The 13,244-nt window shown below is 47.7% G+C and overlaps 1 protein-coding gene across 1 annotated transcript in view; it reads left to right on the forward strand.

Moving 5' to 3' along the window:
* ksr2 (kinase suppressor of ras 2) overlaps positions 1-13,244 on the forward strand; it is a gene marked incomplete at both ends in the record, with an annotated part of 115,713 nt that overhangs the window by 33,064 nt on the left and 69,405 nt on the right. The window lies entirely within an intron of this gene.

Consider the following 13,244-nt stretch of genomic DNA (forward strand, 5'->3'; position numbering starts at 1 on the left):
AGAATATTTGAAACAGTTGGATATACACTATGTGCACTATGGATATACCTGTAGCAGCTGCTTCCTGGCTCTCTCTTCTCTCCAACAGCGAGTTGACACACACCCCGCTGCAGCGCCCACATTGCTGCGCCTCCTCACTCGCTGTCTTCACTGTCTCCTTCGCTCTGGTTTGTTATGGTGTTACTCGTTAAAGATGACAAGTGCAGAGCCTCTGCGACGGATTTTGAAGGAAAACTGCAGGAGTGCTGTTTGGAGATATTTGGCATTTGAGGCAAAACGTAAACTCAGAGAATTCACGTTTTTGTAAATGTTTTTTTTAATCTCCTCCAGACCGTGCTGCGCCGTACGTGCCTTCCTGTGGCGGTTTTCCTTTGATTTTACGTTGGATCTATTTGTTTTTGTGTGTTTTTTCTAACTTGTATGAAACACAATTTTTAAATACAGCCAAGTTAAGGGACGGTCCCGTTCCATCCCGTTACAAATAAAAACCCTGTGTCCCATGACGCGTCACACCCTCTTCATGTTGCTATGGGACTTAATTTAGCAAAAAAAGTTTTTTCGTGTAAATACTTTACTTATAAATAAGAAATCCTGCACTTCTGTAACGGGGAAACTATTTACTGACCAGACTTTAATATGACCTGTTTGTTATTATTATTATTATTTTATTATTATTTATTATTATTATTATTTTTTTTTGTTTATAATTACTTATTTTTCATTCATACATTTTTACAAAGTTTAGTTTTTTGATTACCTGTGGACATTTATTTAGTTGATCTTTTTTTTTTTTTTTTCAAATAAGTGCTCTGCAGAGACAATGCAGACAATAGTCTTTTTTGTGCCTCATTTGTTGTTATTATTACATTTCTGTATTTTATCAGATATCAGTGTTATATATCGGCCGCCGGCCACCCCGCTCTCTAAATGTCACCATCGGCCTCGTCCAGGGAAAACCCCATATTGGTCGACCACGATGATGGACTGAATAAATTAATTCAAATAAATAAATAAAAAAAACATTTGAATAAATGAATTAATGGCGCGTGACTAAATTATATATTATTAAAAGTAATGCAATTGTTTTTCCCCCAACCTATTTGTGTGCACCCTCTAGTAAAAACTGTAGAAATGCGATCACTCCATGCCTTACTCTAACGCAGCAGTTTCCAACCCTTCCGGACTCGCGGCCCACTTGAAAATCTCAAATGTGTCGGCGGCCCACATCCGTCCGGAAGTAATACGGGAGCCAAACAGTGCCTTCTCAGAGGACGTATATTTTAACAATCACATGCATTCTCATACATACAGTGCAGAAGTGGCTAAACGAAAAGGAGGGGGATCAAAACTCACGACTCACGCCAGCGCGGATACAACTAACAATAACAGGAGCCCATTAATATCAACTTACCTGGTGAGAAGGCTGATGCTGCACGGCAGACACCACGTGCTTGATGTCTGGCTTAAGGGACGACAGCCTCAGGGGAAGATCTGGATCAACATTCACTTTATTCCCGTATTTCGTCTTCAATGCCATGTTCTCGGTGCCCGTCCGTGACGTTTCCATGGCTTTCTTCCTGCCCTGATGCTCCTTGAGTTTATCTAAAAATTCAAGCGACTTGGACGTGTCCCGTTGCTGTTTTGTCTCGAGGTGACGGTGCAGTTGACGCGGCTTCAGAGCTTCCTTTGATAAAATCCGGGAACGCACCACGCACAGCGGTAATGGTTCGTCTTCCGTGCCTGTCCAAAAAAATCCCAATTATAAATATTCAGTGCTATGCTTTCTCCGAACTTTTATTTTTTGTTTGACAGGCGGGACAGTGCCAACTTGGATTGAAGTTGATGTACCAATGGCTTCTTTCCATTTCGGTGTGCCTGCTGCTGCCAACCATCCATTTTGATTGTCACCGCAAGTTCAAAAATGCACAGGGGCACGTCCATCGTGGTCCGGCTTGGACGAAGTACGCCCTACTATAAGTCCTATCTATCAGTGATGATTTATTTTTGAAGATTTGAGAAAAATAATCCCATTCAATTATTATTTTTTTTTTTACATTTAAAAACGTAAAAACGTTTTTTGGTATTAATGATTTTTTACTTATTTTCTCAATAAAATCTATGTGTTTAGCCCATGATTTGGCGGCCCACTTGCAGTACCCCCGCGACCCACCAGCGGGCCGCGGCCCAAAGGTTGGGAATCCCTGCTCTAACGAATACTGACGTCCAAATCGAGAACTCCAGTATTCATGCCCGTCACTAACGTCGTCAACAAGTCGGTATATTGCCATCATCACGATACCAATTTTCTACATTGGTCCATTGTAAATAGTACATTTTAATCTTGTGGTAATGATCGGTTAACAGGGGTTAAGCCGAACTGCTGTCACCTCCCTCCATACAGTAGCGTATGCATCGACTTGCACATCAGCACGATGTACGTCACGATATATCGCCGTATCGACTTTTTGAGCACAGCCCTCGAGGTTTGGCACCCCACCCCGCCCGTCTCTCTCTCTCTCTCTCTCTCTCTCTCTCTCTCTCTGGGGGTAATTCTGCCACTGATGGCTCCAGGCAGGGAAAATTTGCATCCATTCCATCACTAATTTGGCTGTTTGCTTTCATTGAGTCGGTATACACCTCTTCTTATACCTCTCCATACACCCCCTCTACCCCCCGTCCTCGCCGCCGCTTCGGTGCCCCCCACCACCACCACCACCTTTCCCTCTCCTCTCTCTTCGTCTTCTCATTATTCCGTCGCTCTTCAGAATATGTCAACGTGTTATTTTGCCGCCACCCGTAAAATCTATCAGTTCAGCCGGAAAATACGTTTCTTATTGGATTCCTTTTCAGGCCGCGTTGAGGGAGCCGAGCTGGAGGTGGAGCTCCGCTGATTGCCGCAGATCAAATTCTGAATGCCTCAGAGAATAACGGATGGGTGGTGGAGCGGGTGGAGCGGGTGGAGCGGGTGGAGCGGGTGGGGGGCGAGCAGACTGGAGTGACGTGTTTTTTAATTTCTGAAATAAAAGGACTTTTGAACCCTCTGTCCTCATCGAGCAATTCACCTTCTGATGCGGAGTCTGAAACGATGCAGAAACGTCGGTGATGAGGACGAGGACGGGGGGGGGGGGGGGGGGGGGTCATGTCATGGTGGCTCAGCGGTTGCTTCTGGGTTTCGGAAAAACCCGCCGGGGGGGGGGTGGCATCTCGGGGTCTTTCCTCACGTTTGTGTAGGGTTTCCGCCCGGGCTCCTCCCGCCCGGGAGCAAGCAACGTCAGAGGGTAAGCGCGAGACCCGCCACCGCTGCCGAGCGAGGCACGGGCCCCCTGGAGGGGTGGTCCCCCCGGCCGCCCGCCGCCCGCCGCCCCTTGGAGAGGGAGGGTGGGTGAAAATGCGGAGAAAGAGTGTCCCCCACGCGGAGCCATTGAGGGATTCTCCGTCTTCTTCTTCTGTTTCCCATCGACGGCCGCCGCCCCCAGGACGGCACAGATGATACGGATCCGTCTTCCCACGGGACGGACGGATCCAAACATTAGCCGCTGACCTTTGACCCCCCGGGGGCGGGGGGGGTATATGACTATATTACCGCCACACGTTTAGATGCATTGACCGTCCCGGGGAAGTGCATCAAGCCACGTAGGGCTGTGGATTCACGGTCCCGTGGGCCATTGTTTGTGTGTGGGTGGACTGTCTGTGCTCCTCCTCCTCCTCACCGGACACAAACTCATGCATGTTGATGAGGCCCTCGCCCACTGCCATTAATGTGGAGTCAGGTGGGAGTGGGTCCCGAAGTGCAGCCCTTTAATGCCCAGACACTATCGCCCCTCCACCCCGCGCTCTCGCTCCGGGTCTTATCGACACCCCGCAAATTGGAGTCATGATTATGAATTTATATGAGTGTTTAGGAGGAGTGGTGGACGCTCTGGAATGAGTCGTTTTAAGGGGAGTGGAGGGGTTCCAGTAATGGAAAATGTTAAAGAGGGATTAGGCCGGGCGGTTCGCAGAAGTTACTCTTGTATACTTTCCCCCCAAAAAATGACACATCTTGAACGGGGAAGTCATGAAAACTGAACCTGGATTTTGATATTTACGTTGAACTCAAAAGGAATTGTACCCGCCTCAATTGTCAATAAATGCATTTTTCACTCAAAAGATAATTTATATACCTGGGAAAAAAAGGTTACACTTACAATCTGGATCATTTACTTAATTACTTAAAAAAATAAATAAAAAATACTCAAAAATTCTGTGACTCCTTGTGGTGTGGGGGTGGTGCAGTTTAAGCAGCCACACCTGTCTTGGGTCTAGGTAATTGGGCCCGGGATCAGGGTGGCTGTATGCCTGTTGCTCATCAGAGCAATCAACGAGCAACAGTGAAATCCTCCATCCCCTCCACACACACACACACACAGGGAGAGCCTCTGTCATGAGACGTGTCCACCTGCTCCCGCCTTGTTGCATTTGTCCACTCTCTACAACAAACTGGTGTGTTGGCAACATCTCTGCCTGTGTCTCTGTGTTGGGAGGCCCCCGAAACCCACTCGGGTGGAGTGTGGCAGGCGGAACTTCCACACTCCTGTTCAAGCTATATCTTCTTCTTCTTCTTCTTCTTCTTCTTCTTCTTCTTCTTCTTCTTCTTCTCACCCCCCGGATGAACAATATGAGACATAATATTTTCCAGGGAGGATCAAGAAGTGATGCAGAACGAGGAAGAGGAACATGAAACCCCGCTGTTGACACCCTGCTGCTAGGCGACCATTAAGGCTGATCTCAGTCTCTTCCATCCTCCGCAGCGCTGAGCGGGGCTCTCGTCTTTCATCCCTGGCTCTTTTCCTCTTTCTTTCTTTCTTTCTTTCTTTCTTTTTCGGTTCGGCGCCACTCGCCTCCAAACGGCCACTTAACCTGCGTCGCTGCCGCAGCTGCAGCCGCTGCGAATGACGGCTCCCCCCGTCGGGGGGATATTGTTTCAATTTTTTCTGTTCGTCCGTCGACGGCTCCTGAGCGATGGTTTCATACTGGTCAAAATGGTGAAATAAATTCTGATCAAAGTGCGTCGTGTTCCTCCCCCGTCCGGTACGTGCACGCAGGTGAGCATGTAAGAGGGCGTTTGAGGCACGTGCTCGGACAGCTCACGTCACGTCCCCGTGTTTGTTTGCAGGACGCCCGAGGAGGGTTCCCACCCCTGCAACCAAGCCTCTTTCCCTTTCAAGCTGTGTTAAGCCCAGTTCAAGGAAATGATGAACGGATGTAAAGTCCCCCCGCTGCCCCACCGCCCCGGTTGCCCCGCCGCCCCCGCTGCCCCACCACCCTGACGCCCCCCTGCCGCCCCGCCGCCCCGCCACCCCCGCCGCCCCGCATTCTGTTCCAAGAAATGTTTTTTCGACAACTCTTAGATTTGATTTATAGTGACGGCGTCCGGGGTGCGTGATGAGCTGCAATCCCCTCAATGGACAGAGGAGTGGAGCACAATGCAGGGGGGCGGGTGGAGGGGGCGGCGGAGCGAGGCGGGCGGGGCAGGAGGGGCCGGCTGCTTGAAGAAGCCCCCCTGTGTACCTCTCCCTCCCTCTACTCCACCTCTACTCTACCTCTGTCCTATGTATCAATTTCAGTCGATATCTTGACGTAAATATGATATGATTTGGTTGTTTGTATCATCCATATAAAAACCGGATAGAATAGTAAATACTCATCCGTTTGTCTCACAGTCCCCGTCATGGTGGACGTCGTTCGTCCCCCTGCGGTGGGAGGAGTCGACAGCAAAAGATGTCTGTTTTTCCAACACCCTTCATTATAATGGAGGCACTCGGAAAAAAACAAGAGGCACGGCGAGCTTCTTCCGCGGCGCGGCAGAGGCGAAGGAGGCATCAGCCTGTCACAGGAAAACGCTCCGTTCTGTTGCCGTGGTGCCGCTGTCGCAACGGGAGACCTCCTTTCTCCCGCAGCAAAGTCTCTTCTCCCGCTGCCGCGTTTCCACGTAACGACAATGGAGGTTAATTATAGCGCGAGCGAGGTGTGAGGAGCATCAAGGTTACGCTGCTTCTGGGACTTGCTACGGAAAGACGTCACTCATCACACAACTGTGTGTGTGTGTGTGTGTGTGTGTGTGTGTGTGGGTGGGTGTCGGGGTGTTGGGGGTGAGAGACATGGGCAGGTATCTACATTGAAAATAATTTCATTCTAGTCATTGGATCGACTTGAAAAACCTCTTACTTTGACGGTGTCTGAGGGCCATGGAAGGACATTCTGTGTTATATTTATCGCCCAAATACATATAACAAATCTAACATTTGTAGAAAAATTAAGCAAAACACACACAATTGATTGGAGGCGTTGGATCAACTTGAGAAAAAAAAAATCTACGTTACGTTTCCTCAGCTGTACCAAGTTGATTTCTCATTTTTAAGTTGTGAACGAAGAAGAGAGAAGTGAGAGAGAGAAGTTATTTTGGAATTGGGTTGAGCTATCAACAATGTTCTGTTTTGGGCACAATACTCAACTTTATTCTTTATTGTGTCCTTTGTTACTTTTAGGTTCTTTCAAATACAAATATATAAAAAATTAACAGATTTCTTTGAAGTTGAGAAAGACAAAAAATGATGTGTTTAGCAAATTTGAGATATATATATATATATATATATATATATATATATATATATATTTTTTTTTTTTTTTCTTTTTTTTTTTTTTTCTTTTTTGCTCCCAGCCACAACATCAAAACCACTGACAGGTGAAGTGAACAACATGGTTGATCTGGTTCCAGTGGTGGGATATATTAGGCAGCAAGTGAACAGTCAGTTCTTGAAATTGTGCTGGTAGCAGGAAAAATGGGCAAGCGTAAGGATCTGAGCCACTTTGACAAGGAGCACATTGTGATGCTGGACGACTGGGTCAGAGCATCTCCACCACCACAGGTCTTGTGGGCTGTTCCCTGTATGCAGAGGTTAGTACCTACCAAAAGTGCTCCAAGGAAGGACAACCGGTGAACCGGCGACAGGGTCATGGGAGGCGAAGTCTGGCCCGTCTGGTTGGATCCCACAGAAGAACTACTGTCGCACAAATTAGTGAAAAAGTTCATGCTGCTATGATAGAAAGGTGTAGAACACACAGTGCATGGCAGCTCTCTGTGTATGGGAGCGCTCAGAGCGTCCATGTTGACCCCTGTCCACCCCTGAAAGCACCTACAATGGACACGTGAGCGTCAGAACTGGACCATGAAGCAATGGGAGAAGGTGGAGGTCTGATGAATCACCTTTTCTTCTACATCATGTGGATGGGCGGGGTTAGGGCCAGATCCGATGGAGCATCTGTGGGATGTGCTGGAACAACAAGCCCGATCCATGGGGGCCCCACCTCACAACTTCCAGGACTTAAAGGATCTGCTGCTCACGTCTTGGTGCCAGACACCACAGGACCCCTTCAGATGTGGAGTCCATGCCTCCACGGCTCACAGCTGTTTTGGAGGCACGAGGGGGAGCTAGGTAATGTTAGTGGTTATTAATGGTGGTTTTAATGTTGTGGCTGATCAGTGTATATCTATTCCATTCATCTGTTTGAACAACCCAACCGTCCATTCAGCTCAAAGTTCCCTCCAGGACCTCCAAAAATTTAATTCCGGTTGGAAGAGTAGAAAGCGATCGGTTCCACGGTCGCACTGGGGGAAATGAATCCCGGACTTCAGTCGGTTTGCCCGGTGGCGGCGTCGCGCTGCTCGCAACGGGGGGGTCCCTCCTTCTGACGCGTTGCTTTGAGGTTGCATGCTCTCACGCTCCGCCACCGTGTCACCTTCAGCTCTGGAATAATTGGGAGTTGGAACGCTGCTGTTTGCTGCAGGAGATCGTTAGTATTATTGTATGTGACAGGATACTCGGTGGTGGTGGTATTGGTCGTACTGTGTGAGGGAAGGCTTTAATTATTGTTTTGTTTTCATTTGTTTTAGTGATCTTCAATAAGAAGGATTTCTGTCATAGCGCTGGGGAAGTCAAATTTTTGGGGAAGAACAAATATATATATATATATATATACACACACACACACAGAGTATACTGTATGTATAAGCACATTTAAATAATCCTTATTATGCACCCAATGTCGCCCAGAAATTTACATTTTGGGAATACTGTCACAGTGGAATCTATCTATCTATCTATCTGTCTATCTGTCTGTCTGTCTGTCTGTCTGTCTGTCTGTCTGTCTGTCTGTCTGTGTTTTTCATCTTTCTATCTGTTTTTCTTTGTTTAGCTCTCTCTCTCTCTCTCTCTTTCTCTATCCTTTGCTGCTTTGCTGTCACTTCTCAAGGCACACTCATTTGCACATTTGAACACGCACGTGCAGTGCATGTGCGCATGCACGCAGGCACACATGTATGCACGTACACACACACACACACACACACACACACACACACACACAGGGAGATGTGGCATCCGTGGCCCCTGAACAACCTGTGAGGCTCCTTCGGTAGCGACGGTGACAGGGAAAGAGGGAGGGAGAGAAGGAGGAAGAGAAGGAGGGAGAGAAGGAGGGAGAGGAGGAGGAAGAGAAGGAGGGAGAGGAGGAGGGAGAGAAGGAGGAAGAGAAGGAGGGAGAGAAGGAGGGAGAGAAGGAGGAAGAGAAGGAGGGAGAGAAGGAGGGAGAGGAGGAGGAAGAGAAGGAGGGAGAGAAGGAGGGAGAGAAGGAGGGAGAGAAGGAGGGAGAGAAGGGAGGGGAGAAGGGAGGGGAGGACTGTTTGCTACTAATTTCAACAGGTGGCTGTCAGATTGGCACACTGACATTTTCAAACAGCAAACACACAAACACACACAGACACACACACACACACACACACACACACGCTGCCATTGTTAGCGCTGTCATATCACTTTGTTCTGAAATGCTGCGACTTGCATTCCAATCAGACACAAATTCAGGTCTCAAATTCCTCAAATGTGCTGATGTGTATGTTTTTAATACAGTGGTGCCTCGACGTACGACTGTAATTGGTTCTATAAGAACGGTCGTATGTTAAAACAGTCGTTTGTCCAAGCAATTTTTCCCACATGATGAAAATGATGATGAAATCATGAAGGGTGAAAATAAACAAAATACACAAACAGTAAATATGAAAAAAATATCCATAAGCCACGAACTCGGTGCACACACCATGTAGGTCGCCTGTTGACTGGCTGCTGACTGACTGCCGACTGGCTGCCGACTGCCTGTTGACTGGCTGCTGACTGATTGCCGGCTGGCTGCCGACTGCCTGTTGACTGGCTGCTGACTGCCTGTTGACTGGCTGCTGACTTGCCGCCGACGCGCCAACTGCAAATTTCATCGGTCGTAAGTCAATACAAATTTTGGTGACTATCGCCGCTGGTATCTTAGATTAGTGTTAAGTAGATGCAGTCGTTAGTCCAGACTGTATTACAATTCTCCAGTGTGTGTCTTCCTGTAACGTGGATAACATTTTACTGGCCACTGCTTTGTGGAAACCTTTGTGATCCTTAACAATAAATTAAGAATACGATAAACAACTGAAGTAAGCGCTGCTTATGGTCCCCACATCCCTCGAGCATACAGTACCCCTCTGTTCCTAAAATCCATTTATCTAATGACAAACTATACGAGGAGACCATGTGGTCCGTGCATGGAGCCCAAAATGAAGTTGGCTGTGACGGAAGCGGTTTCTCATACGTATGATTGTTGCATTAACTTTGCCCCCGTTTCACTGACAGAAACAGAAAAAAAACGGACAAAGGGAAGCGGAATATAAACTCTCTTCCTTGGCGTTAAATCCAAAAAAGCCATCTGAACGGCTCACGGCTTGTGGGCCTTCGTCTCCGCACCTCCATTCCACTTCCACCTTTAATAAAGCGGCAATGACCAGCGGCTGCCAGATATATTATTCCAAAAGCCCTGCTTTGCATAAAAAGGGACAGGATGCGTTCCTCGCCATATGGGTTAAAAAAGCCCTCTGCATATTATTCAAGATAAAAGTTGTACCTGTGTGTGCGTGCGTGCGTGCGCGTGGAGGCCGCGCCGATGGAACCTTCCCTTATTCTCCCCGAGATGAACACGAGTGTTAATAAGAAGCAGCCTGGGCGTGTTGTGGCGTCAGAACGACACCGGCAGATTCAGAATGCCACCGGGCTGCGGCTCCGCACCGGCTCGCTCGCTTCCCTCGGCGGAAACCTGTGCAGTATTCATGCGCACGCGTTTCGGCAGCTTTTCATTCATTTCATATATCAGGAGGTAAAAGCAACGCGCTGTTTGAAGAACCCCGCCGCCGCCGCTGCTACCGCCGCTCCGCGTCCTTGATCAAATAAAGGTTTTACTCTGTGCAATTAGTTTTTCTGCAAATGCGGGGGAGGTCGCGGCATATTCATATTTTAGAGGATTACTTTGTGTGTGTGTGTGTGTGTGTGTGTGTGTGTGTGTGTGTGTGTGTGTGTGTGTGTGTGTGTGTGTGTGTGTGTGTGTGTGTGTACATGCACTCCCGTTTGTGCCAGTGGAAAATATTCTTGCTTTGTGCTTTACATTAGGGGGGTCTTCCCTTTATCCACGGTTTGGCAGAATCGAGCTGTGGACAACTCCCCTGATATCTGTGGACATCATCAGCGCACATTCACAAACTTATAGACAGGCAATAATAATAAAGCAAGGAAATAGAAGGAAATGGCGATATATGGAAAAATGTGAAAATATATACTATAAACTGTACACAGTAAAATATGACGATCTGCACTAGATGTAATGATAAACAACAAAATATAGAAAATAAATAAATATATATATATATATATATATATAAATGATCCAAAACTCTATTTGTAGTAGAGTGATGAACCTAAAGTAAATAGTAATATACATTAAATATAATGATAAACATTCTTAAATGTTGGAGCTACGTTATAATTTTTTGGGGGGAATTATTATTAAAATAGAATAAAACTTTCTTGATTAACGTAGGGCAGTTAAATGTCGGCATACAAACACAGCGAGACATGGCAGAGACAGGGCAGGAGGGTGCGATGTTGATCCGTGGCCTGTCAGTGCAATTGCTTTAAACAAGATTCAGGAGATTCAAGATTCAAGACTTTTATTCGTCACATACATATACATACTTTCATACATATACATACTTTCATACATATATGCAGTGAAATATAATGCAACGCACCCAGTGATAACACACAATATGTCCTAGGAAAAATGTCTTTCTAATAGCCCAACTAACTGACTCCAAAAACGTAGTACAGTAGTCGAATACTTATAGAATAAAATGATAATATATAGAATAAAATTAAATACAATAAAAATAAAATGAAATAAAATGGAATAGAGGGAATATGCTTATGTATATGAAATAGGCAATTATGTATATACAGATATGTGGATTAAAGTGGCATGTGAATAAAGTGAGGTATTGTTTGGGATAATACAGCACAGTGTACAACAGTACGGCGCAGCAATACGGCATCACGAACAACCCTGAACAGTGACACAGTATGCGGTACAGTATGCTACATACAGTACAGAAGGTAGTGGAGCCTATGTGTGTGGCTCAGTGAGGACCCCTGGTGAGGTCAGCATTGACAGTTCTAATGACTTGCGGGAAAAAACTCCGTCTCAGTCTCTCTGTTCTCGCTGTGTGACTGCGGAGGCGCTTGCCTGACCGCAGACGCTGGAACAGTCCGTTGTTGGGGTGATGAGGATCCCTCATGATCCTGCGGGCTCTGCTACTACACCTCCTGGTGTATAACTCCTGCAAGGGGGGGAGGGTAGTTCCAGTGGTACGTTCAGCTGAACGCATCACCCTCTGCAGGGCCCGCCTGTCCTGGGCAGTACAGCTCCCAAACCAGGCAGTGATGTTGCCTGTCAGGATGCTCTCCACTGCTCCAGAGTAGAAGGACTTGAGGATCCTCACCGAGACCCGGAATTTCCTCAGCTGCCTGAGGTGGTTAAGACACTGCCTCGCCTTTCTCACCAGAGTGTCTGTGTGTACAGTCCATGTTTAGTCATCTATGATGTGGACTCCCAGGTACTTGAAGCTGCTCACCCTGTCGACAGAAGTCCCATTAATCACCAAGGGCGCGTGCGTCCTCGATTGTGATCCTCGCCTAAAGTCCACAATCAGCTCCTTAGTTTTGCTGACGTTCAGGTGGAGGCTGTTGTCCTGGCACCAGAGTCACAGGTCAGCCACCTCCTCGCGGTAGGCCTTCTTGTCGCAGTCGGTGATCAGGCCCACGACCACGGTGTTGTCAACAAACTTTATGATGGTGTTGGAGCTGGACCTGGCCACACAGTCATGTGTGTACAGGGAGTACAGTAGGGGGCTGAGGATGCAGCCCTGGGGGGATCCTGTGTTCAGGGTGAGGGAGCTTGACATGTGCTTCCCGTTAGCCCGTGAGCTGGCGGTGTTGTTGCCAGACTCGAACCATAAAGGAGTGCATAAAAGGAGCTCAGTTGGTTGTCCGTAAACTTGCTGACGTCACTTGATTGGAACATGTCCCAGTCTACATCAGTCAGAGCGTCCTGAAGCGCAGCCTCCGATTGGTCCGTCCACTGCTTCACATCCCTCGTCACCACCAGTTCTCGCGCGATCAGAGGCCTGTAAACAGGAACCAGCGAGATCGTGGCGTGGTCATTTTTCCAAAAGCAGGGAGCAACACGGTCTTGTATCCGTTCTTGTATGGTGTGTAAAAATGGTCCAAAGTTCTATCTCCCCTGGTGGCACACGTGATGTGTTGGTGGAAATTAGGCAGAAATTTTTTAAGGTTGGCCCTGTTAAAGTCCCCAGTCACCACCACAGCCGCGTCGGGATGTCTGTTCTGAAATCCGCACAACACATCGTACAGAACCGACAGAGCTGCGTCGGTGTCTGCTTGCGGTGTAAACGGCTGTAATAATGACCGTGCTAAATTCCCGGGGAAGATAAAATGGTCGGCATAGGATGGTCAGCTGTTCCAGGTTCAGCGAGCAGGAGTGGGAGAGGAATTTGGTGTTGTTGGCGTTACACTAGCGGTTGTTAACCATTAGGCAGATGCCTCCACCTTTAGATTTCCCGACTCTCCCGTTCTGTCGCCGCGGAACACGGAGAAGGCCTCGGCTTCATCCGGCACCAGTGGGTTCAACCATGTTTCCGTCAGACAGAGGCCGCAACAGTTCCTCGTGTCACGCTGGAATTTAATCCTCGCTCGAAGTTCATCCATCTTGTTCTCCAGGGACTGGACGTTGGCAAGAAGGATGCTTGGCAGAGGTGGACAGTAAGG

This window comes from Zeus faber (genome assembly GCF_960531495.2).
Source record: "Zeus faber genome assembly, chromosome: 7".
In the NCBI taxonomy this organism is placed as follows: Eukaryota; Metazoa; Chordata; class Actinopteri; order Zeiformes; family Zeidae; genus Zeus; species Zeus faber.